The 26,297-nt window shown below is 33.6% G+C and overlaps 1 protein-coding gene across 1 annotated transcript in view; it reads left to right on the top strand.

The window, feature by feature from the left end:
• LOC149842275 (replication protein A 32 kDa subunit A-like) overlaps positions 1-26,297 on the top strand; it is a 62,430-nt gene extending 36,133 nt beyond the window's left edge. The window contains exon 11 of the mRNA XM_090001346.1: positions 26,058-26,297. The gene's annotated coding sequence lies outside the window, so the exon portion shown is untranslated. The remainder of the gene's footprint in view (positions 1-26,057) is intronic.

Genomic DNA, 26,297 nt, shown 5'->3' with positions numbered 1-26,297 from the left:
CATGAAATGGGGATGGAGGCAAGGATGAAGGTTAAAATCAAAACCCGTGTAGGGATGGAGGCGAGGATGAACTTACGCTTTCCCCCGCCTCGTCCTGTCTCATCCCGTCCCCATTCTGATCCCCGCCCCACCTTGCCTTGTTTGGACCGGGGATGAAGAACATGAAATAGGGATGGAGGCGGGGATGAAGGTTAAAATCAAAACCCGTGTAGGGATGGAGGTGAGGATGGACTTACGCTTTTCCCCGCCTTGTCCCGTCCTCGTTTCGATCCCTGCCTTGCCCCGCCCTGCCCCACCCCATCCCATCCCCAATCCTTCTAAGGGATGGCAATGGACAAAGGGGAAACGGAGCCCTGCCCCGCCTCGCCTCCATTTGGACTGGGGATGGAGGACATGAAACAAGAATGAAGGCGGGGGTCGAGGTTAAAATCCAAACCCATGGAGGACATGAAACATGGATGAAGGCAGGGGTCGAGGTTAAAATCCAAACCCGTGCGGGGATGGTGGTTTGGTTTTTGAGATGGGGCGGGGGTGGAGACCTTGTCCCCCGCCCCGCCCCGGTCCACTGCCATCCCTACTCCTCCTTCTCCCTCTTTTTGTCCTTCTCCTTCTTCTTCTTATTATGATTATTACCCTCCTTTCTTCTTCTCCTTCTCCTTCTCCCTTCTTCTCCCCCTTCTCCTTCTCCTTCTTCTTCTTAGCAATTGTAATACCTCAAAAATTTTAACCCTTTTAAAATTTACGTAAAAATTTAAACTTTTCTGTATCATTTAAAATTGACAGCGAAAACATATTTGACTAGGGTTCAAAAATCTCAGAAGGGTTGCATGCGTGAATCAACAATGTTCAAATCAGAGCATGAAAAGCCAAAATCATGCATATTATATATATAAAATCTTTTACAAAAATGTTCAGTTTAATAAACGCTTAGGATTAAAACAAAATCCTAAGTTTTGGCCTGAATTCTAAATGTTCTTATCCTTGATGCCACTCATGTCCAGCATCCTCTATTGTGCAAGGTGTCTTGTACCTAAACCTGTATTCTCCATAAGACGAGGTCAAACTTGTGACAACCTGGTAAGTAGATACCCATTACAAGTAATTTGAAATGTTAAAATATAATTTGAGTAACTCAATTGTCACAAGTCCTTCAACATATTTGCATAAAGTATTCCAACAGAAAAAATGTATGCTTCAAAAAACAATCATGTAGAAAAGATCATAATTATATGTTATATTAACAAGGCATATTTTCATATCAATCTGTGTGAGGGTCTTTCTTTTGATATTTACTGCTCACCCTGGTACGTAGGGGACAACATTCACATTCGGACGAAGCATTCCAGGGGCATATTATTCTCATGTATTTTAGCCGAGTGCCTGACTGAACCAGAACCCAAGGTGGGCGGCCTGCGACAAAAAAAATCCTCGCTAAGACAAAACAATAAATATAGGATGCATCCAAGACTAGCTGCAGTAGTTAAAGTCTATCACCTAGGACATGTCGATAGCCTCGACTTCCTAACCTAGACCCTATGGGACGCTTTTGCTCTCACAAACTACTACATATCACTCCAGGCTGTACCATCTACCTCTTCAAAGGCAGATATAATTTTAAATGAGCTTGAAGGGTTATTAATAATTACAGAGACTACATTTTTTGTGCCCCATACTTGTAGCCAAATCCGGTGCTCAATAGCCCAAATACCCGTTTAGGGTAACAACTACAGTCATATATACCCAACCCATTAAGTGTTGGTATGTATATATGAGCACTTCACCTATGCCGACGAACAACAACTTTAAGGATGTGTGTAAGCATAGATCATTTAACATCTAGTGCCCTTTTCGTACCTCATGGGTTTGAGTGTCCCAAACTTGTATATGAGAAAAACTAATCATATTTTACAACAATACAATCGCATGCTATTTACAACAACATGCTCCAATGGCACCAAAGGTTGCTCAAACCTTGGCCATAGTAATATTTTATTGATAAACAAAATTTTTGAGAATATTAGTTCATAGCCCGTAGGGTTTTGGTAACCCCCAACTATATTATTGAACAAAAACCTTTATAACAGATATTCATGCACGTTGTCCTAAATCAATGCATGCAAACAGGAATTAGCGCATGCGAGCATAATTTAGAACTTGCAAACATAGAGTTGGGTATGCGAATATTCACTAGAGCATGCTAATATAAATTAATGCCTATGATTTTGTTATAATCATGCATGTGTCCGGAACATATTTAATATTATAAATCACAAGCTTTTGGCATAACAACTGTGATCTTTATGTAGTGTTATAAAGTGTGAGTGTCTCGTAAACTTGCAAACCGAAGTAGAGTGGAATGACCACAAATGGCAGTGCTTCTAAAAATTCTGATAGAAATTCCCTTATATTAGATTATGTATTATTATAAAAATTCGGGCCATACCTGCCCTAGTTTAAAATAAAATTCCCAAAAAGTTAATTTAAGAAAATTGAACAACACTTGCTCTATTTTTACACAATAATGCCAGCAAGATTTCTGAAATTTGGGCAGTACCTTCCATATATTAGTTTGAAAAATTCAAGGCTCATTCTAAAAGTTTTAGCAGAACCTCCCATGGATTAAATTTTTGGCATAATTATCACAATTTAATCCGTAGAAGAGATCCTAAAGGTTCATGGAAGAATTAGGCGGTCTTATGAGCATACACAGTATTAATTGAAGGTTATAGGTTAATATTTGATCCTAGAGAAATTCCAGCAGCGCTTCTGTAATGCTAACGTAAAACAACTTTTGTTGGCCAAGCTCCAAAAGCTGGATTTGTTTGGACAGGACTCACCCAAACAAATGGAGACTGTCATCAGGTAGAGGTCGCTAACAGAACAAACTTGGAAAAATAATGGGGTTTGGGGTTTCAAATCTAGAGAGAAGTTAGAGAGAGAGAGAGGAGAGGGAGGGGAGGGCGATTTTTTCTAAGTAGAGAGAGAGAGAGAGAGAGATCCTAAGGGGGTATTTATAGGCCCGGGTGGGTCGCACCTTGTTGGGTTTCAGCCTCTGAAAACCCCCCTTCAAAACTAGCCCTCCTGCCCCCATTTCTGGAAATTGATATTGTAAAACCGTTTATAAAAACCATCAAAACTTGCTTGTTTTATAAAATAGGTGGGAAATTTTGATTTTTTATTTTATTTTAATTATTTATTTTGTCAAATTAGCTATTAAGGTTAAAAGAGAGTGTTATAGAAATCTAAGTAAGAGTCGTGATAATGAGAATTTGGAGAAGTATATGATAGCAAAGAAGGAAGCTAAAAAAGTTGTTCGAAACGCGAGGGCTAAGGTATATAAGGAGGTTTATGACAAGTTGGATACCAAAGAAGGCGAGAAGGATATTTATAGGCTTGCAAAGATGAGAGATAGGAAATCGAAGGATTTGGGTATGGTTAGATGTATCAAAGATGAAACGCAAAGGGTTTTAGTCAAAGATGAGGAGATTAAGGAGAGATGGAAAGATTATTTTGATAAGCTATTTAATGATAGTCATGCTCAAGATCTTGGAGACTTCTCCATTCCTTTTCATGAGATAAATCGTGACTTCATGCGCAAGATTCAAAAGAAAGAAATTGCAGAGGCTTTGAAGAAAATGAAATCAAGAAGGGCAGTTGGCCCAGATGGTATACCTATCGAGGCTTGGAAATGCTTGGGAGAGAAAGGTTTAGAATGGTTGACAAATCTTTTTAACTTGATTTGGCGAACAAATAAGATGCCTAATGAGTGGAGGAAGAGTACTTTGGTGCCTTTATATAAGAATAAGGGTGATATACAAGATTGCACAAACTATCGTGGTATAAAACTCATGAGTCATACTATGAAACTTTGGGAGAGGGTGATTGAGTCTAGGTTGAGGAAGGTTGTCATGATATCGGAGAATCAATTTGGTTTTATGCCTGGAAGATCAACTATGGAAGCTATACATCTTCTTAGACAACTTATTGAAAGATATAGAGAGAGGAACAAAGATTTGCATATGGTTTTTATTGATTTAGAGAAGGCATACGATAGAGTACCTAGGGACGTTCTCTGGTGGACAATGATGAAGAAAGGTGTTTCTCTCAAGTACATTAGTATAATTAAAGATATGTATGAAGGAGTAGTAACCAATGTCCGCACTTGTGGAGGGGTGACAACCAATTTCCCGATAACGGTTGGGTTACATCAAGGATCTGCTTTAAGCCCTTTCCTATTTGCGATAGTGATGGATGAGCTTACGAGATCAATTCAAGAAAATGTACCGTGGTGTATGTTGTTTGCTGATGATATTGTTTTGATTGATGAGTCTAGAGCTGGGGTTAATGCTAAGTTAGAATTATGGAGACAGACATTGGAAGCTAGAGGTTTTAAGTTGAGTAAGAGTAAGACTGAATATATGGAATGTCGGTTTAGTAAGCAACGAAGTAGTGATGGGAGTGTAGTGAAGCTTGGTGAGCAAGATATACCGGTGAATGATTATTTCAAATATTTGGGATCCATCATTCAAAAGTATGGAGAAATTGATGGAGATGTAAATCATAGGATAAAGGTTGGGTGGATGAAATGGAAAAGTGCTACTGGAGTGCTGTGCGATCGTAGAATGCCATTGCGGTTGAAGGGAAAGTTTTATAGGACGACTATTAGACCCGCTTTACTATATGGTACGGAATGTTGGGCTGCCAAGAGACATCATATTCAAAAAATGAGTGTAGCTGAGATGCGGATGCTTAGATGGATGTGTGGAAATACAATAAAAGATAAGATTCGGAACGAAGAGATACGTAAGAAGGTAGGTGTTGCACCCATTGAAAATAAGATGCGAGAGAATCGTTTACGGTGGTTTGGACATATTCGGCGAAGGCCTAATGATGCTCCAGTTAGAAGGTTGGAGAAATGGGAAAATATATTAGTTAAAAGAGGTCGGGGTAGGCCTAGGAAGACTTGGATGGAGATGATAGGAAAGGATATGAATGCTTTGAACCTCACCGAGGACATGGCGTTGGATAGAAATGATTGGAGGAAAATGATTCATGTGGAAGACCCAAAATGAATTTCTTTTTTGGTTCATATCGCTGACCCCAATTGTTTTGGGATGAAGGCGTAGTTGTTGTTGTTGTATTTATTTTGTTAATTTCATAATTTCTATTTATTTTTACCTTTTTATCCCTGGTTAGTTTCATAAATAGTCATTTTAATGACCTTGGTAATTTTATTATTTTGCCCTCTTACAATTTAATTATTTATCAGAAGATGCCCTTGGCTCGTAAAATTACCATTTTGCTCTTAGACAATTTAATTACTTCTCAGAATATACTCCTAGGTTGTGAAATTACTATTTTGCCCTTGAATAATTTAAATATTTCTCAACATATATCCCTGAAATATAGACTTGAATAAATATCCAGATTCGTTAAAAAAATCCATTTGGTTAATATCCTAATCCATTAAGGAATCAATTAAATTCTTCGATATGGATTCAGACCAGTATCCAGGTCCGATAAAATTTTAGATCTAAATTTTATTTGGATCATGTCTCTAGACTTTTGGATTATATCCAGATCTAATTTAAGATCCATAGAATTCAAAGTTATATAATGACTTGAATTTTAGAATATATGAATTTATTTAACATTAAAAAATTTCAGATATTACATTCGACCCTTCAAAAAAAATTCGTTCTCAAAATTTGTTATACAATGATTATTCAAATAATTCATGGTACATTTTTCTCATACTATATTTAGGTTCCCACGTACATTCCTTAATTCCATGATGTTGCCATTTCACTTTAACAATTTCACTTTAACAAGATGAATGATCTTCGTTCTTAACACCTGATCCTTTCGATCCATAATTTCTATAGGTTTCTCTTCTATAGTCATATCTTCTCGAATGTTTATGTCCTTTTATTGAATGATGTGCGACGAATCAAAACACATTTTTGTAATATTGAGGCATGAAATACATTGTGGATCTGTGCGTATTGAGGAGGCAACACTACTCGGTAAGCTATTTCGTCAATTCACTCTAAGATTTTGAAAGGTCCGACAAATCAGAGATTCAATTTTTCCTTCTTTCCAAATTTGAATACGCTCTTGGTCGAAGATACTTTAACAAAAACTATATCTCTAATAGCAAAAACAAGTTTCTTACATCTTTGATCAACATAACTTTTTTGTTGGCTCTGGGCAGTATGCAACCTTTCTCAAATCATATGTACTTGTTGAGTATAATGCTGCAGTACAATTGACGAGTTTATTTTTAGCTCACCAACTTCATCCCAGTAAACTGACGATCCGCAGGTCCTTTTGTACAAAGCTTCATATGGAGTCATTCCAATATTGGTGTGATAACTATTGTTATAAGTGAATTCATCTAGTACTATGAAAACATCCCAATCTCCTTTCCATTATAACATACAAGCACGTAACATATCTTCCAAAGATTGTATGGTACAGTCTTTGAGGATAAAAAGCTGTATTGAATTTCAATTTTGCTTCCAAGGCTTGTTGTAGCTGATTCCAAAATTGAGAAGTGAATCTTGGGTGATCATAAATGATCGAGATCAGTACCCCATGCAATCTGACAATTTCTCGGATATATAAATCTCCTTCCTCCCCCTCCTCCTTCAAAGACCAACTCATCATTACTTGTCCACTTTTCTTTTTCATCGACTTTCCTTAAGATGATGGGGTCGATGAGAATTCTTTTGCCCATTCGCTCATATCTTCATTTTAACCCCTGATTATATTGTAAAAATACCAAATCATTGAACTTCTTGTGCAAAAGTCGATTTCTTTTTTTTTTGTAGGAAAAAAATACAAAGTTAAAATATATACAAATTAACTGATATTATTTAGTAGTAAATAGTAGTTCACCACTTCAAAAGTATGTTATTCTCGCATTTGTATGCACTACGCATGAGGCCTAAGATTCAAATGGCAAAGGTTTGGAGTTGGGGATAACCAATACCATGGAAAATCCACTAATTTCAGTATAAAAAAATTTATCAAATTAGATTTAATTAAATTATAAAAGATAAATTTATATGAAAATTAATAACTTATCTGGCAAATACAATTTTCTCTTTTTTTTTGCCAACTCTATGTCAAAGGGTTCTATGGTAGTTCTATATTTTATGAACCGGTCCACTAGTTTACTTTGATTCTTTTTACTCTAAACAGGACGGCCAATGCACACATATAACTATTTTATCATTTGACTCAATATTTTCTTACTCATAATATATAGACGAAGTGAGATATAAGCTTGCTGCATACAAAGGTGTATTACAATAGGTGACACCATGTTTTATCAATTATGTTCAAAATTGGGTCATATCTTTTGTCATCATTATCCAAATTTACCTATTAAGTAATAGAACTGAAAGTAATTACTATTAAAATTAAGTTAAAAATCAAATTTACACTTATTAAAATACTAAAAATTTAAATTATATATTTATCTGTTCCTTTGCCCAATCCATCTTTTCATATATATGACTTAGTAGGCTTTTTGTCATTATCAACCATTCGAAGCACATCAATCAAATGAACCATTGTTTTATGAATATAACTTGCCTCTTTTCTAAAATTTACTTTCACATCCTTTACTAGTAGGTGTGCTTGAGAAATTGTTATTGGATCAATCTGTTAAAATATGTTGATCCTTAAATGTACATATATATATTTATATATATATATATATATATATATATATATATATATATATATATAAAGATACGTATACATCGGGAAGCGTGGTATTCAAGAATTTGTTAAAGAAAAATGGTGAAGTATTCGTTTCTCTCTATTGTCTTTCTTATAGTTATTCGGTATGCATTCTATTTCTTTGAGTATTGTATGAAGAATGTAATATGTTCTTTTCTTTATGTGTGCTTTTTGTCATTATGTCTTTTTTGAGTTACTTGCTACTCCATTGAATCGTTTTCGTATGTTTTTCTTTGAAAAACTTTAAATGATAACTTGTTTGGCGAAAAATTAGATATATGATTGCTCAAAACTTGCTTTAATGGGTCGGTAAAAACTTTGAATTTACATTTTAAACCTAACCTTGTTTATGAAAATACCTTTATATGAATGTTTAGTCTTTAAAGAAAGGTATGTTAAGATTAAAATGCTTGTGAAATGTAGTTTTTTGAAAAATGTTTGGCATATATGAAAAATTCCATATTATGTGTCCGTTTTATATGAGCAACATTTAATTAAGAAAGTTTTTTTTTATAATACCGGTTGAATTAAGTTTTAAAATGGTCTTATGGAATATGGTGATTTTCTTTCCATCTTTACACTCTTAAGGATGTTTTCAACATTTAGAGAGTTCTCTCTCTTTTCAATAAGAGACATTTATATTTTTATGTTGTGATTGTCTCTTGTGGGTTTTGGTGTTTTCCCTTTTATTGTTCATTAGTGAATCTTGTAAGTGCTTAATGCAGTCTTTTGCTTTTCCGCATATTTCATTACAAAAGTTATGGTCTTCACTAATGTTTATTGTGTACTTATTTCATTAGGAGTAGGTAATAATCTATTAAGTCATGTTTTTTGATAAAACTTAAGAGTGTTAAATTTTTCCTCAATAAATGTTTACTTTTTATTTAAGCCATAGTACAATCTTATTTATCATAAGGTTTTGTTAATGAATCTATTTTGTTGGGATTTCTTCCACTTTAATGGAGTTTTCTCCTTCTTTGGGAGTTGTATATGTTTTTTTGTTCCAACTCTCCTTAAGGAGCCTTTCGGTCCTTATAATCTTCTTGTGAGTATATACTCTTTTATGAAGATTTCATGATTGTTTGTCATTTTTAAGTTGCAATAGTAGATTTCATAAGTTTTTCGAACTTCACCATCTTTAAGAATGCCTATATTGGCCTAAGTTTGTTATTTTTTCACCAACTTCACCGTTTAATTGCACCTTATGTCTTTCATAGTTAAGGCTTGTTTGTTCCAAATCGGTTCATCCACATGATGTTGCTTAATATTTCATGTTATGTTGCATAGTAAGCCTTTTTTTGGTGTACAAGGCTTCTTTTGAAGATTAAGCATAATTCGTGTTTATGCAAAATTGTTTTGATGGATTATATTGGACCTTTGATTCAATTTGTTAATCGGTCCTCTTTGTAAAAACTTTTATTTGGAAAATGATTCCTTATGTGCTTATTGCCCTTTTGTGGCATTTATGTTTGTCCATCACATGTTATTTAATGCATCATTTATTTGGCCTTAGTATTGTTATATTAGAGATGTTTGTCGAGGTGAGTTATGGGCACCTCGTGTTGTATCATTTTTAGATTGTCCACCTTCCATATTATAGATGGTTGTTGAGGTGAGTTATGGGCACCTTGGGACTCTAAAATGATTTGTTATTTGATCTCTAATTATGAGTGTGACACTCATTTTTTCTCTTGTGCCATTGATATTATGGATGCTTCTATGTAAATGTGATGGACATATAGTATTTGAAACCTTAAATGTTTTAAGGTACTTTTAAAATCAAGATGTTTTGGGATTATAGCCCAACCTTTTATTTGTTTATGAATTTTATGAGTGCATTTGCACATTTTTTCTGTATGTTGTGCTTGTTGTGCACATGTGTTCTTGTGTTTTTTCACAAGTGTTCTTGGTGTGTATGTTCACACATTTGTTCTAAAGAATATTATTTTATCGGTTGTAGTATCTTGTTGAAGATACGTTTTACTTGCATTTATTCCAAAATGTTATTATGAGTATTCTTTTTTAAAAGGAATATTGTTTCATTCGAGGTTTATTTTCATTACAAGTTTATTGCCTCAAAAGTCTTTTCCTTTTATGCCCATTATCTAAGTGTCATCATATGTAGACAAGAATTTTATTACACCTTCGTGTGTTTTTAGCCCTTTGTTGGCTTTTGCTCTCTTGGTCTAGTAGCTGAACACACTTGTCTTGAGTGATCTTATATGTAGACAAGGCACGTTGATTCACACCATGGTGTGTGATTTTTAGCCTATGTTGGCGTTTGTGTCCTTGTTCTAGTCGCTTAAGATGTATGCCCATGGTTGACTTATTTCACTAATTTCAAGTGCTATCATATGTAGACAAGAGATGTATTATGTTTTAGCCCATGGTTGGCTTATTACTCTTATTCTAGTAGCTGAACATACTTGGTTTTAAGTGTATTTTTTTACGTAGACAAGAGATACTTTTTAGTCCATGTTGTCATGTATTCTCTTGTTCTTGTCGTAGATGCACTTATTTCAAGTATTATTATATGTAGACAAGAGGTTCTTTTACACACCTTTGTGTGTGTCTTTGGCCTTTAATGGCTTTATATTCTTGATCTAGTAGCTTATACACTTGATTTATGGGTTTTGGAGGACTAATGAGGAAGATGTTTGTAATGGATAAACTATTGTTGAAATTTGCAAAATTTCATTCATGACTTGTGTTTTTCAAGCAAATCATAATTTTGATATGCATATCAAGTTGATTTCTTAGCATTTAATCTATATATTAAGTGCTTATGGTTTTTGCCACCCTTATATGCAAAATGTGTATTAAGTATGTCTTTCATAAATGATTTTAAAACCTTGTGAACTCTTGGGTTTATTTTGTCTAAAGTATGCTTGGAGACTTTGTTTCTCTTGTTTGGCACTTCATTACATGTTTGAAGCATGTTCATTAATGAGTTCTTTGAGTATTAATTCATTTCATGATAAGTATATGCATATGCTCTTTATGGCCTTTTTGGGCCCTCATTCAATAATGTTTATGTATATCATGCCTCTTCGTAGGCTTATTGTGGTGTCCCTTAGTGGACCATTTTGTTATTCTCCATTATGGGGTTATATTTGTCCAACGTTGGACCTTATGAATGCATTATGCATTCTTGTAATTTATTTCTGCATAATTTGCTTCCGCTCATTTTGTTTTAAACATGATATATGATTTTGAAACTTTAAGGTCATTTTTGCATAATTTGCATCTCTTCTAACCTGTGCTAGTTAGAAATGTTCCATTTGAATAAAAGTACAAAGATTTGTTTTACTTGTTTCTTTGTTGTTATTTCACAGGATCTTGGAGATAGGACAAAGAGAAGTACCCTGGATAGTTCGGGAAATTTGAAGACAATAGGAGGAAGGCCTTTTTAAGTTCCATTGCATCCTTGCCGGAGCCTCTTGGAGTCTTGCCCTTTGTTCAATCTTTTCGTTTCCCCGCAAAGATTGAGGGGGGTGTTAAAATATGTTGATCCTTAAATGTACATATATATATTTATATATATATATATATATATAAAGATACGTATACATATATATATATATATGTATACATATCTCTATTTATATATATATATATAAATATATATTTTATCTTCCTAAAATACCCTCAAGGGTATTCTTGTAAATAAGCATTTTACGCATATTTCAATTGGAATATGCATTGTAATTTTTGTTTTATTTTTATTTTTTGTTTTTTATATTTTTGGGTTTTGTACCACATTGGGGGCCTCCCAAAAGTGATGTTGGGAGCCCCCAACGGTCACAAATGTGACCGTTGGGGGCTCTCCAACGTCCCCTTTGGGAGCCCCCAAGGTGGTCCCTTTTCATGCTTATAAATAGGGGATTTCCCCTTTATATTTTGTATTTTTGAGGGAGCTTATGCTCCATTGTAATGGGGTTTTTACCCCTTGTCCATTGTTTCTTCAATGATATGCAACTTATGACTTTATGTCATATTTTTCCCTTTTTATGGGTTTTATGGGTTAGCACATTATGTGCTTGTGTTGTTTCCCTTTAATGGGTATATTTGCACTTCACGTGCATAAGTATGGGTTCATTATTGAACCCAATGTATTCCAACTCACTTTCTAACACAATCATCTCCAACATAGACCTCAATCTCTTCTTAAAGCTATAAATAATTTCAAGGGTAAGAAACTTAGTTGCAAATTGCGTTATTACTGTTCTAAGTAGGTCCCTCTGTGTATAGGTTTTTATCATACTCAACACTTGAGTATGCTTATATATAAATATCATCAATTGTTTTGCTTCTTTAAAGACATTCTTCAAACATTTCAACTCTTATATGTTTTTCAACATTAAATCCACACGGTGTGCAATACAAGGAGTTTAAAACAAGTGGGGTCTGTTGTCCATCAACATTTTACCGACTTTCACATCATTGGATGCATTATCACTAACAACTTGAACAACATTGTCTTTGCCAACTTCTTCAACAATTTTGTTAAAGCAAATTTGCATCCAACATTTCAAAAAACAATTTTTCATATTAAACTTCTTTAGATGCATCAACTGATTTCCAAAACATTGTTCATAAAGGGAAATTAACCAAGAAATTTATGAGTGTTCGACCCTTAATATTAGTCAATTCATGCTATATTGCTATATCATAATTAACTCAATTCCCTTTGTATTGGCCCAAAAACTCCATTGTTTTCATAATTTTTTAGCCAAAAGTGGCTTTCGCAACTCATGGTATAATGAAAGTTTCATCACAAGGAGAAACTGATCTAGGGCTTCAATCATACCTATGAAAGGATGACAATTTTGCAGTATTAAAAGTATTATTGCTTCATAAAATCACATATCAATGTATTCACACAATGCATCCCTTTCTTCTTCCTTGAAGCGGTTTTCTAGGGTGATTTGTTTCAACCCAGGATTGTTTTCTTGTCTACCTTTCTATGGATCATCTCGAATATATAAATCCAAGGCTACTAGCTGCCCCTCTGTCTGTGAAACTGCAGGCCCTTCACCTGAATCTGAAACCGAAAACATGTATTTAGATCCCCCTCATATATATTAATCGTCACTTCTTGGAACAAACCACCCTAGAGAACCACTTTAAGAAAGAAGATATAAATGCAGTGTAGTAATGCATTGGTAGGTGGTTTCATGAAGAAGTGAGAAGCACTATTGGAATCATAATAAAAAATAGTTATTTTAATTCTTTATAGGGTTCAGGAAGCAGAAAGTAAGAAATGGAACGGAGAATCATTTACAAAGTGATCTGTGAAATTATGTTGTTACTTATAAATTGATGATGTAACGAAAAAACTTTTAAAAAATAAAAATTGTGGTCAGTAACAGTCATGCTATTAGATCTCTAGTTTCTTACCAGAATAATGCATAAGTATACATCTAATAGAAGTGCAAAATATTCAAAAGCAGCAACTTAATAAGCTTACTTTGGGCACCAAACATCGAAATAATAAAAGAATTTATGCATACTGTATCACATATATTACAAATCTAAGAAACGACAATTAAGCTTAATGGCATAAATCAGCAACCATGTGATATTTTTGAACAATAAAAATATGTCTTGTAGAAAAAGTTATCCAATGCCAATCTGAAGTAAAAAATCCTTGATTTCATTTATCTAAAAGGCAAACTTACGAAGCAATAACAAAATATATTCAATTTTTTTAAAAAGATCTAATATATAGTGTCATACTTAAATACGATGCGTATTGTTACTTTGGGCCCAATCGATACGATACACAATCAGTACATTTTATGGTGTGCTCAATTCATTTTTTTTAAATATATAAGAAGACTCTTTAAGGTGAGTTTGTGATCACTCCTAAAGAACTTGAGAGTGATTTGAGGCTTGATTTCTTGCAAGAAGAAGTCTTCTTTTTTTATTGAACTTAAACAAATTTGGTTATGTAAATTTTTTAAGTATTGAGAAACAGTTGGGGATTTTGTTTTTGTTTATGTAAACATGCACTGTTATGGATTTTATGACTTGTTAGCTTAGTGTTGTTTATTATTTTACAATTTACATTTTTCTTATGAGATATGCATGCCATTCATAGCATATTATCTTGATTATTGAATGTTCGATGTCTTATGCAGCTAATAATTGCTTGATATGTGCTATTATGGTTTTATTTATCATTGTTTCTTGTGTTATAATTTTTTCTGATTTTTTGAAAATTTTGGAGGTTTTTTATTAAAAAAATTTGGTATGTTTACGATACGATTAGGTGTTGCTTTGGGCCCGACTGATACGGGTAACGATACGATACTTACAACCTTGCTTGAAACACTATCATTTGCAAAAAAATCTGTCATCCAAATTGTGTCATGATTGGTAAGCGAGATTCTCATATTTGGGAATCGGTATTTCTGATTACTTCCACTTCTTACTACCTAGAAATCGTGATTCCTGCTTACATTGAGGGCTTCCGATATGTATGTTCTAGAGACTAAGAAATTGGGCAGGTTGATATTTAAATATTTAAGTTATAAAAGAATATGTCATTTAATGATTTTTTATTTATATAACTCAATGTGTTGGTAAGACTCAAATTCCTCAACGGCAAGCATAAAATTTGAAGTCCATATTCTTGGTTATTAAGGGACATGAAAATAACAAATTATAGAATAAGTGACAAAAATATTTGAACATGTCAAACACATACATAGCTCTCAAGTTATTCTCAGTGCTAAAAAATTATACATCATTCTTGACACATAAACCTAAAAATATCTTCTCATGTAGCAAATTCCTAGCAGCCACCAAAAGAACATCTATTGGAAGGCGAAGAGTGAAGACCATTGCAAATGGGAGTTCCTGTTGGAACTCATTGAAGCAACATAAAGATCCGAGCAAGCATGAGAGGTGGAGTTATATTTCTCTAAACACCCTAAATTTTTCTCATTCATTCCCAGACACACCCCTCGTGTAATGCCAACCTTGGTAGGTCAGTGTAGGAGTCCAACCCCAAGTTTGTGTCAAAAAATTACCATTTTACCCACTCTTATTAGAAAAATTACCATTTTACCCCTAGGTCATCCAAGACCCCAGTCAGTCGGAGTCAACTAAGTTCATTTGTAAACTCAGAACAGTTAGATTGTCAGTCATTTCTAGCTCACCTGAGCTCATAATGAGAAGGTCATTTTTATTTCTGACCATTCCTGCCAAAATGGGATCATTTCTTCAGAAATGAGCTCATTTCTCACTCAAATCTAAGTCAATTGTCTTCGAGTCAGTTATTCTCAGTCAATCCTATTCTTCAAAGTCTAGCTTGAGCTCATCAGGAGTTCAAGTGCTCCAGTTTAAGTTCAAAACCATTTCCAAATGTTTGGGAGCCCATTTTAGCCCATTTCAGCTCTTTCAGCTGAAATTGAGCTGAGTCCAGTCAATTGAACTAGTGTTCGAGCTTCAATTTTAGTTCATCTTAGTATTACTGATCTTTGTCCCAGCTCATACCCAACTCTGGTCCGCAATTCACTTCAATCCAGTGACCATTTCTCGCCATTTCTCTAAAAATGACAGCTTTTCTTGGCAAATTATTCAGAGAGTTCAGTTGAGTCAGTGCCTTGTCAGTCCAGTTGAGTTCTAAAACCCTAAAACCCAGCTCAATCCAGTTCAATTCAGCTCACATTCTAATTTTCAGTGTCACTCTGGCCCGGTAGAGCCCGAAAACCATTTCTTGAACCATTTTGCTATTTTTATCAAAATTATCATTTTCTGAACTAGTACAACTGTCAATCGGGGTCTAATGTCCAAAATTCTTCATTCAGGGTCTGCATTTTGCACATCATTTCATATCATTTCACATCATTTTATATCATTTCTCATCATTTCATAACATTTCATTTCATTTTCGAGATCCAGAACTCCAGTTTTATAAATTCCAATTCAGATTGAGTTTTAAAAGTTTTCAGAAATCAATTTCAAACCCTGGGTTTCCAAAATTGATATTTTTACCCCTAGGATTCTAAATTTGAAAATATTTTCCCGAGAAAACAATTTGGATTCTTTTTAAACTCAAATTTTCAAATTCTAGATTAGATTTGCTTCGCAACAGGGTATGAAATTTCAAATTCGGAGCTCGTTTCAAAGACTACCAAAAATAGCTCATTTTATCCGAAAATTTTTTTTGAAAAGATTATTCTACCCCTCTGATCCTCAAAATGAATTTCAAATTTGGAAAGTGAGCCCACTCTGAGATGCCTCCTTCATTTACATCTACATTTTCATTTAAAAAATACCTTTTTCTTTTCTTTCTTTTCTTTTATTTTTTTAATTCTTATTTTTATGAGAGGAGGTGGGGCCCACAAGGGGGTCGACCCCCCCTTCCTCCTTCTTTCCTTTCCTTCTTTTTCTTACCTTTCTTCTTCTTCTTCTTTCTTCTTTTCTTTCTTTCTTCCTTTTCTTCTTCTTCTTTCTTCCCTTTCCTTTTCCTTCCCTTCCTTCTTTCCCCTTTCTTCTTTTCTCTTTTCTAATCCACGACTCCATACGGCTGGCTCTCTTGGGGGATGATTTGATTAACCGTTCTCAATCCCTAAGTTTAGACCTCATTAAAAACCTAAGTTTCTTTTTTTTTATTTTTTCAACAACACCATGCGGTGAAGACTTGAAAGCCTCTCTCTTGTCAACCCTAACACCACACGGCTGGTCTTTTGAGCCCTTCTCTCCTATTCTCTCTCAACTCTAGCAGCCTCTCCTTGGCTGCAACTTCTATCACTTTCAACCTCCAACAAGTGCAGCCACCACTGGTAGTCACCACCGGTCCATCCTGCAACCTCCTCCAAGACAACAACCCTTCAACTTTGGTTCTAGCCAATAGCCTCCTCTTCAACAGTAGCTGCTGCACCTCCAACTGCATCAAGCCTTGCATCCAGCCACCTTGCTGTTGCATCTCCAGCCTCCACTGCACCAGCCGGTCTACCACCACCACCAATCTTCAGCTGCAGCCATCGCCTCCCTTCAAACACCAAGGTTGCAGCCCCCTTTCATTGAAGCAATCATTGGCTCCGGCCGTTCCACTCTCAACCACTGTAGCAAGGTCTCCAAGGTAAGATCGGCCACAATTTTAATATTTTATATAGGTAGCATGATAATTCATAAAAAAAGAGGTATTTGAGTTATGTTTTTTTGCAAGCACCAACGTGGGATCTGGTTCAAAACCGAATTCATGTTCATAAAAGAATGCTTTACAAAATTTGAAAGATGTGAAAGGATGGCCTTGTTAAAATGTATCATTCAACTTATGTAATCTTATATATATTTTATATATATAAAGGATAATACATATTCATATATGGTATATATGCATATGTATTATCCTAATTATATATATAAAATATATATTTTTCTATTTATAGGCATAGGGGTAGTTTAGTCATTTCACAGTTTTACGCATATTCCATTTGGAATGTGTTTGTAATTTTTACTTTTATTTTTCGTTTTTATTTTTTCTTTTTTTTTAGTGGTTTGCGCCACCTAGGGAGGCTCCCCAAAGAGTCGTTGGGGAGCCCCCAACGGTCACAAATGTGACCGTTGGGGGCTCCCAACGACTCCTTTGGGAGCCCCCTAAGTGGCTCCTTGCTTGTATTATAAATAGGAGCTTTCCCCTTGTAATTCTTTCACTCCTTGGAGGAGCTTATGCTCCATTGTATAGGGTTTTTACCCTCTTCTTCCTATTTCTTCAATAATATTTAACTTGTGACTTTAAGTCATATTTATCCCTTTTATGGGTTTATGTATTAGCACTTGATGTGCTTGTGTTGTTCCCTTAAGTGAGTATATTCGCACTTAATGTGCATGTGTATGGGTTCATTATCGAACCTAAAATATTCAAAGTCACTTTCTAACATGGTATCAGAGCAAGGTTGAGATCGAGTTGCTCTTTGGTGCATCGGGAAGCGTGGTATTCAAGAAAGTTTTAAAGAAAAATGGTGAAGTATTCATTTCTCTCTCTTTTCTAAAAGTTATTCGGTATGCATTCTATTTCTTTAAGTATTGTATGAAGAATTTAATATGTTCTTTTATATGTGTACTCTTTGTCATTATGTCTTTTTATAAAAATTTGAGTTACTTGATACTCTATTGAATATTTTTCATATACATACTTTTTCCTATGTTTTTCTTTGAAATTTTTTAAAATGATAACTTGTTTGGCGAAAAATTAGATATATGATTGCTCAAAACTTAATGGGTCGGTAAAGATTTATGACCATTGGAGCCTTGAATTTATATTTTAAACCTATCTTTGTTTATAAGAATACCTTTTATATGTGGTAAGTCTTTAAAGAAAGGTATGTTAAGATTAAAATGTTTGTGAGATGTAGTTTTTCGAAAAATGCTTGGCATATATGAAAAATTCTTTAATAAGTTTTGATTCACTTACCTAATGTGTCCTTTTTATATGAGCAACATTTAATTAAGAAAGTTTTTTTTTATATATATAATTCCGGTTGAATTAAGTCATGTTTTTTGATAAAACTTAAGAGCTTTTTGAATTTTTCCTCAATAAGTGTTTAATTCTATAGATTTATGTCATAGTACAATCTTACTTTATCATAAGGTTTTTTAACAAATCTATTATTCTTCTTTGTTGGGATTTCTCTCACTTTAGTGGAGTTTTCCCTTTCTTTGGGAATTTTGTGTGTTTTGAGCTCTCCTTAAGAAGCCTTTTTGGTCTCTATAATCTTCTTGTGAGTATATGCTCTTTTATGAAGATTTCATGGTTGTTGTGAGAAGATTGTTTGTAAGTATCTTTTCCTTTGCATAATATCCTTCAAAGATTCATTGATACTTGTAACCCTTTGTGGATCTTTTGAGATTGGTTGTGAGCATCATTTTTTAAGTTACAATAGTGGATTTCATAAGATTTTCAAACTTCACCATCTTTATGAATGCCTATATTGGCCTAAGTTTGTTATTTGCTCATTCAAGATTATTGTCATTTAAAAATCTTGCATTGCATAAAAGTGCATCTATTATCATTTGGTATGCATTTAGTTGCACTTTATATCTATCATAGTTGAGGCTTGTTTTTGACTTTTTGATTATTCCAAATCGGTTCTTACGCATGATGTTGCTTAATATTTCATAATTGTGTTAGTTGCATAATAAGTCTTTTTTGTATAAATGACTTCTTTTGAAGATTAAGCATAATTCGTGTTTATGCAAAATTGTTGTTATAAAACATATTATTGTGATTGATTATATTGGACCTTTGATTCAATTTTTAATCGGTCCTCTTTTCTTTGAAAAATAATTCCTAAAGTGTTTATTGCCTTTTGTGGCATTTATATTTGTCCATCACATGTTTTTTTAATGCATCATTGTTTTGGCCTTTTTTTTATATTAGAGATGTTTGTTGAGGTGAGTTAAGGGCACCTTGTGTTATGTCATTTTAGATTGTCCAAATTGCCATATTATAGATGGTGGTTAAGGTGAGTTATGGGCACCTTGGGACTCTAAAATGATTTGGTATATGATCTCTAATTATGAGTGTGGCACTCATTGTTATGTCATTTTAGATTGTCCACTTACCATATTATAGATGGTGGTTGAGGTGAGTTATGGGCACCTTAGGACTATAGAATGATTTGGTATATGAGTGTGTCACTAGTTTGATGTTGGCCATTGATCTTATGGATGCTCTTATTTATATATAAATGTGATGGATATATGATGTTTGAAACCTTAAAATGTTTTAAGGTATATTAAGGTTTTAGGGATTATTGCCCAACCTTTTATTGTTTATGAAAATTATGAGTGCAGTTGCACATTTGTGATTTCGTGCTTTTATGCACAAGTGTTTCATATGTTCTTGGTGTGCGTATGTTCACACATTTATTTTCAAGAATATTGTTCTATCGGTTGTTGTATCTTGTTGAAGATACTTTTACATAGTTTATTTCAAAATGTTATTTTTATAAGTATTTTTTCTGAAGAATATTGTTCTATTGATTCAAGGTTTGATTTATATATATGTTTGTCATTACAAGTTTAATTACCTCAAAAGTCTTCTTCTTTTATAACCCTTATCTAAGTGTCATCATATGTAGACAAGAATTTTATTACACCTTCGTATGTTGGTAGCCCTTTGTTGGCTTTTGCTCTCTTGGTCTAGTAGCTGAACACACTTGTCTTGAGTGTTATTTTATGTAGACAAGGCACGTTGATTCACACCATGGTGTGTGATTTTAATCCATGTTGGCGTTTGTGTCCTTGTTCTAGTCGCTGAGATGTATGCCCATGGTTGGCTTATTTCACTCATTTCAAGTGCCATCTTATGTAGACAAGAGATGTATTGTGTTTTAGCCCATGGTTGGCTTGTTACTCTTGTTCTAGTAGCTGAACATACTTGGTTTTGAGTGTACTTTTACGTAGACAAGAGATGCTTTTGATCCATGTGGACATGTATTCTCTTGTTCTTGTCGTTGATATACTCATTTCAAGTATTATTATATGTAGACAAGAAGTTCTTTTACACACCTTTGTGTGTGTCTTTGGCCTTTAATGGCATTATATTTATATTCTTGATCTAGTAGCTTATACACTTGATTTATGGGTTTTGGAGGACTAATGAGGTAGTTGTTTGTAATGGATGAACTATTGTTAAAATTTGCAAAATTTCATTCATGACTTGTGTTTTAAGATATTCAAGTGAATCATATTTTAAAATCAAGTTGATTTTTTGGCATTTAATCTATATATTAAGTGCTTATGGTTTTTTGGCCACTTTTGTATGCAAAATGTGTTTTTTGTCAATTGAGTGAGATTTTCCTAAATGGGTAAGATTCTCTACTCAAATAACACTCTTCGTTTTGCCTCGTAAATGGATTTAAAACCTTGTGAACTCTTGTATTTATTTTGTCTAAAGTATGCTTGGAGACTTCGCTTCTCTTGTTTGACACTTCATTACATGTTTAAAGCATGTTCATTAATGATTTTATTTAAGTATTAATTCATTTCATGATAGTATATGCATATGCTCATTATGGCCTTTTAAGGCCCTCTTTCATTAAAGTATATGTAACTTATGCCTCTTCGTAGACTTATTGTGGTGTCCCTTAGTGGACCATTTTGTTATTTCCCATTATGGGGTTGTGATTGTCCAATGATGGACCTTATAAATGCATAATGCATTCATGCATTCTTGCAATTCATTTCCGCATAATTTGTTTCCGCTCACTCTTTAACATGATGTATGATTTTGAAACTTTGGTTTTCTAAATTTACTTTTCATGCTAAAATAATTATCCTATCATGTGCTTCAAATTTCTATGCATAAGTTATATTTTTGCACCATTGTTTTGCGGATGTGTCATCCGATATGGTTTCAATTAAGCTTGTTAAAAATGTTCCAATTGAGTAAAGTGCAAAGATATGTTTTACTTGTTTCTTTGTTGTTGTTCCACAGGATCTTGAAGATAAGAGGAAAAGAAGTACCTTGGATAGATCATGGAAGATGCTCATCGTTAAAGACGTTGGAGGAAGACATTTGCTATGACATTCGTACGGAAGGCTCTTGAAACCTTAAGAGTCTTCCTCCTGCTTTCTTCAATCTTTTCGTTCCCCCACGCAAAGTTTGACGGGGGGTGTTAAAATGTATCATTCAACTTATGTAATCTTATATATATTTTATATATATAAAGGATAATACATATTCATATATGGTATATATGCATATGTATTATCCTAATTATATATATAAAATATATTTTTCTATTTATAGGCATAGGGGTAGTTTAGTCATTTCACAGTTTTACACATATTCCATTTGGAATGTGTTTGTAATTTTTACTTTTATTTTTTCGTTTTTATTTTTTCTTTTTTTTAGTGGTTTGCGCCACCTAGGGAGGCTCCCCAAAGAGTTGTTGGGGAGCCCCCTAAGTGGCTCCTTGCTTGTATTATAAATAGGGGCTTTCCCCTTGTAATTCTTTCACTCCTTGGAGGAGCTTATGCTCCATTGTATAGGGTTTTTACCCTCTTTTTCCTATTTCTTCAATAATATTCAACTTATGACTTTAAGTCATATTTATCCCTTTTATGGGTTTATGTATTAGCACTTGATGTGCTTGTGTTGTTTCCTTAAGTGAGTATATTCGCACTTAATGTGCATGTGTATGGGTTCATTATCGAACCTAAAATATTCAAAGTCACTTTCTAACAGGCCTTTCACAACAAGTGCTATCGGATGAGACGATTCATCCGTTCCATGAATGAGATCCCTCATTTCGATAGCCAATAGAAAGCTCCAATGTATATCCCTGATTTTTTTTATTTTTTATTTGATTTTGTGTATTTTCACATTGATTTTCATATTTTCAAGTGTTGTATTCAAGTTTAAGGTATTGATTTGCATCCATTTCATAGGCTTAGTTTGATCTTATTAAAGTTTTGTTATTATCTCATAGACTCTAATTTGTGTACACGTAATAATCATCATTTTATGTGAAAATTCTTGTCATTAAATTTGGAAAATTTTATGGTGAGTATATATATTTGTTCTTGATCCCCTATAAAAAATCTGGTTCTTTTTGAGGTTCGTAGCCCCTTCAAAAAAATAGGATGTTGAACTAGGATTTAACCCTTCTGAAAATTCCAGGTTTTGTTTTAGCAGACAAGAACACCCGAAATCTCCCCCATGGGAAATCCAAATTTTCCTCTAAAAAATACAGTGGATCCCTGTTGGAATCTATTGTTTTTTAGTATTTTTTTAGATTTTTCCAATAAGGTTTAGTTACTGCTAAAAATCGAGTTTTTCCGAAACCTGTAAAAATCTTAATTTTTCCTTGTCAGGGTCTAGGTTGACCCTAATCCGCTGTGATGCTTCAATCTGTAGGTTGGATGTCAAAACTTTTAACAGTGAAGTTATTCCTCACTATTCCCTCTGTCATTCTCCAAAATTTGAGAATTTTAGGAGCATCCTGGGTATTTTTCCCGGAATTAAATTCTCCGTCTGTTAAATTCCAGTGTCTAAGAATTACAGAGATCTAGATCTCTGATAATCCTCTGCTCTTTTCCAAACCGTTCATCTAATCCCAAAATTGCAAAAAGAGGATTTTTTTCTCTGTTTGTTAGAGACATTCTCTCAAAATCTCAATCATTTTCTCCACCGTTTTCTATTTTTCCCACTTTTTTTCCCGAAACCTGTCAGTCTGCCCTAAGTCCTAGAGTCGCCGGATTCCGATCCGACTTGTCGGAGCTGTCAAGCTCCGACCATAGGTCAAAACCAGAATCTTTAAAAGGCAAAAAACTTTGCCTAATTGTCCTCAGTCACCCCATAAAATTTGGAAAATTTTTATGGTAATTTAGTACCTGAAATTCAGTTTAGAGTTAGCATTTTATGCAAAATCTTGATTTTTAGGATTTTTAGTTAATTTTCATATTAAAAAATATCAAAATATAGATTTTCGAGCTTCATTTTGTTTTTAGGGTTAGTCTAGGTGTCCATGCCAAATTTGGCTCAATTCCAAATTCATTTACCTTGTATGTTAGTTTACTTTTAAATTCAGAAGCGAAAATCAGGCGAAAATCAAGTTAAATTCGATAATTTGTGATATTTTTGCCATTTTAGGGTTTTTATCATGTGAATACGCATATCATATCATATTAGGGTTAATTTCAATATCATTTGCATTTCATATTTCCCACTTTTGCAAAATTTATTTTAGAAAACCTTGGTTTCAAGGCCGTAGTCTTGTTATCAGGGGCATTTTGGTCATTTTGACTTCAATTTTGAAATTCCAATCTTTAATTTTCTAAATTTTCATGCATATCATCATATTGCATCATATTGTGTTTAATTTTATTTTATTTGATTTTCAAATTTCTAAATTTTACAAAAATTCTTTCAGAAAACCCTGATTTCAAGGTCATCAGGGGTATTTTGGTCATTTTACTCTAAATTCGAATTTTCAAGTTTATTTTCGAATTTTATTACTTATTTCTCCTATTTATATCAAAGGGGATATGAATTTAGGTTTGTATCTGAATAATATCCGATAATTTCTAATATTTTTGGATAAATCCAGATAAACCTACATTTCTGTGCTAACATGTTTTCTAGTTTTGCAGGAATATCCAGGAAGAAGACTTTTTTTATTTTCCTTTATTCAATTCAATGTAATATCAAAGTTGTAATATTTGGAATAAGATTTACATTTTCTACTTAGAATAGGACTGCATTGCATATAGTTTAATTTCTGCAAATTTCAATATCTGATGTATCATTCATGCATATTCTTTACAAATCCACTATGATTGACACGAATGACACGCGCACAAGCTCTTCAGGAGTTTACAAACTTGGTGAGATTCGTATTTATGGTCATAGTCAGAATACGAAGAAAACCAAGATTTGTGATCTTCGTATTAGCTACATTTAGCCTACACTCTTAGGCTAATTTTAAAAATGTACTGCATTTCTCAAAACTTGAAAGGATTTTCTCAATTCCTCAATGAAATATCTTTCAAATTCATATTTATTCATTCAATTTGCATTATTTTCAAACTCTTTTCCCAATTTCATTTTAGAGAAATTGATTTTCTCAAAAAATTTCAAGTCTTTCTCAAGATTTGATTTTCTCAGAACTCTGAATTTTCAAATGAGATTCCAAATATTTTCCAAGTTCAAATCATGATTTCCCAAGATTTCCACATTCTCAATTTCATTTTAAAATCCCAAAATCGATTTTCTCAAAAACTTTGAATTACTTCTGAAATTGATTTTCCCAGAATTCTCAAATCCTATTAAAAAATCGATTTTCTTAGAAAAAGCAATTCCAATCTCAAAAATCGATTTTCTCAGAGTTCTCATTTTTTTGATAATCCATTTTCCATTTCAAAAATCATTTTCAATGAACTTCCTGATTTTCTCAAGATTCTCAAATCCATTTCTTCAGAAAAGCAATCCAAATCTCAAAATCGATTTTCTCAAAGTTCAAGTTTTCCTGAGAATTCATTTTCCAATGCAAATTTCTGATTTCCAATAAAATTCAATGATTTTTCCAGGAATTCCATTTTCAAGCACTTTTCCAATCATTTTCTAAGTACATCTCAATTTTTCAAAGTAAACAACATATTTCTCAAACTTGCATTTTTCCAAAATTCTATAGCACATGCCTGATTCTCTGTGCATTCTAGGAAAATAAAACATGATTTAGATATTTGAGTCAAGTGAAAGCACACAATTGATCCTAGGTTCGATTACCCCTGGTAAAAGCGTCAGGAACGGTCGAACCTCGTACCGACAGGCGGATTCCATTCCACGGAATTTTCCCGCAAATTTTAAAAAACGGAGGCGAGTAATTTTCAAAACCAATTTTCAAAACTTTGGTCGAGTTTGACTCATAGAATCGTTCTCTCACTCTCGCAGAGTGAGGGGGGGAAAATTTTGCGATGATAACAATTTCCAACTTCAATTGGCAAGTGGTGTTTATAGGAAAGTCAAGGGCAGTATTATAGCATTAACTGTCCTTCCATTAACAGTGTTTTCTTTTCCACATGGAACTTTCATTGCATCTTGTGAAACAAAACATACTGCTCATTCATGTGATAGTTGAAACTGAAGAAGAGAGGAATATTGAAGCATGCCAATGGTAATGTTTGCATTTACCACCTAAGGAACACTGTGTTTCTCACATACATGCACGTGTCCACCAAGTCTAACTTGAGTTATTTACATGTAAAAAATTCAATGCTGAATGTGTCCAGATTTATGTTAGGAATGTTGCAGTTTCTGTTATGTGTTTTGATGTGCATAATAAACTACTAATATTCTATGATATACTAGTATATTATTGATTATAAATTAATCTGATCAACCTTAATAAATATTAGTACTGTTAAAACTCGTGGAGATAACTGTAAGTGTCATTGCTTATTAGTGTTGAAATTTCTTTACCATTTACTTACATCCTTTTGCATGAAGTAGACTAATTTGCTTGTAAAACTTCTCATACTGTAACTGCTATGGTTATACTGTCTTATCTAGAACTTCTGGGATTCATCTGAACCGATCATTGCTTCTTCATTATCTTGGTGTTAATCTGATAGGTTTCTTTGTCCAAACTTTTGCGTTCTTTGACTATTAACTTGACCTAGTTTTATTTACTGGGTATTGATGCGTTTTAGAACAAGTTTGTATCACTTAACCGTAATGGAGCCCTGTAGAATGATTGCTTCATGAAGTAGTTCAAGATTAATTGGATTGTATGAATTTGCTATCAGACTTTATAATTTTGACATTTATATTTTCTCTACAGGTTGCATTGCATGGTGATTGTGCTTTGGAGGCAAGGATGTATACCTTGTTTGGCAGCAGCGATGGTGCTCAGAGTTCGTGGAAGTTTGATGATGTAAACACTAGTTATATCTCAATGTATTTCAAATTAAAATTTGCTCAACTTTCAATTTGACCGCATCCTGTTGTACTGTCTTTTTAAGCAATGTCATACTACTAGTAATGATAATAGAATATTAACTTTGCTAATGTTTAGTTGCAA

Source organism: Nuphar pumila, chromosome 3, assembly GCF_984573655.1.
Source record: "Nuphar pumila chromosome 3, dmNupPumi1.hap1.1, whole genome shotgun sequence".
Taxonomy (NCBI): Eukaryota; Viridiplantae; Streptophyta; class Magnoliopsida; order Nymphaeales; family Nymphaeaceae; genus Nuphar; species Nuphar pumila.
The sequence above is the reverse complement of the archived record's forward strand: the minus strand, read 5'-3'. Positions and strand labels throughout refer to the sequence as shown.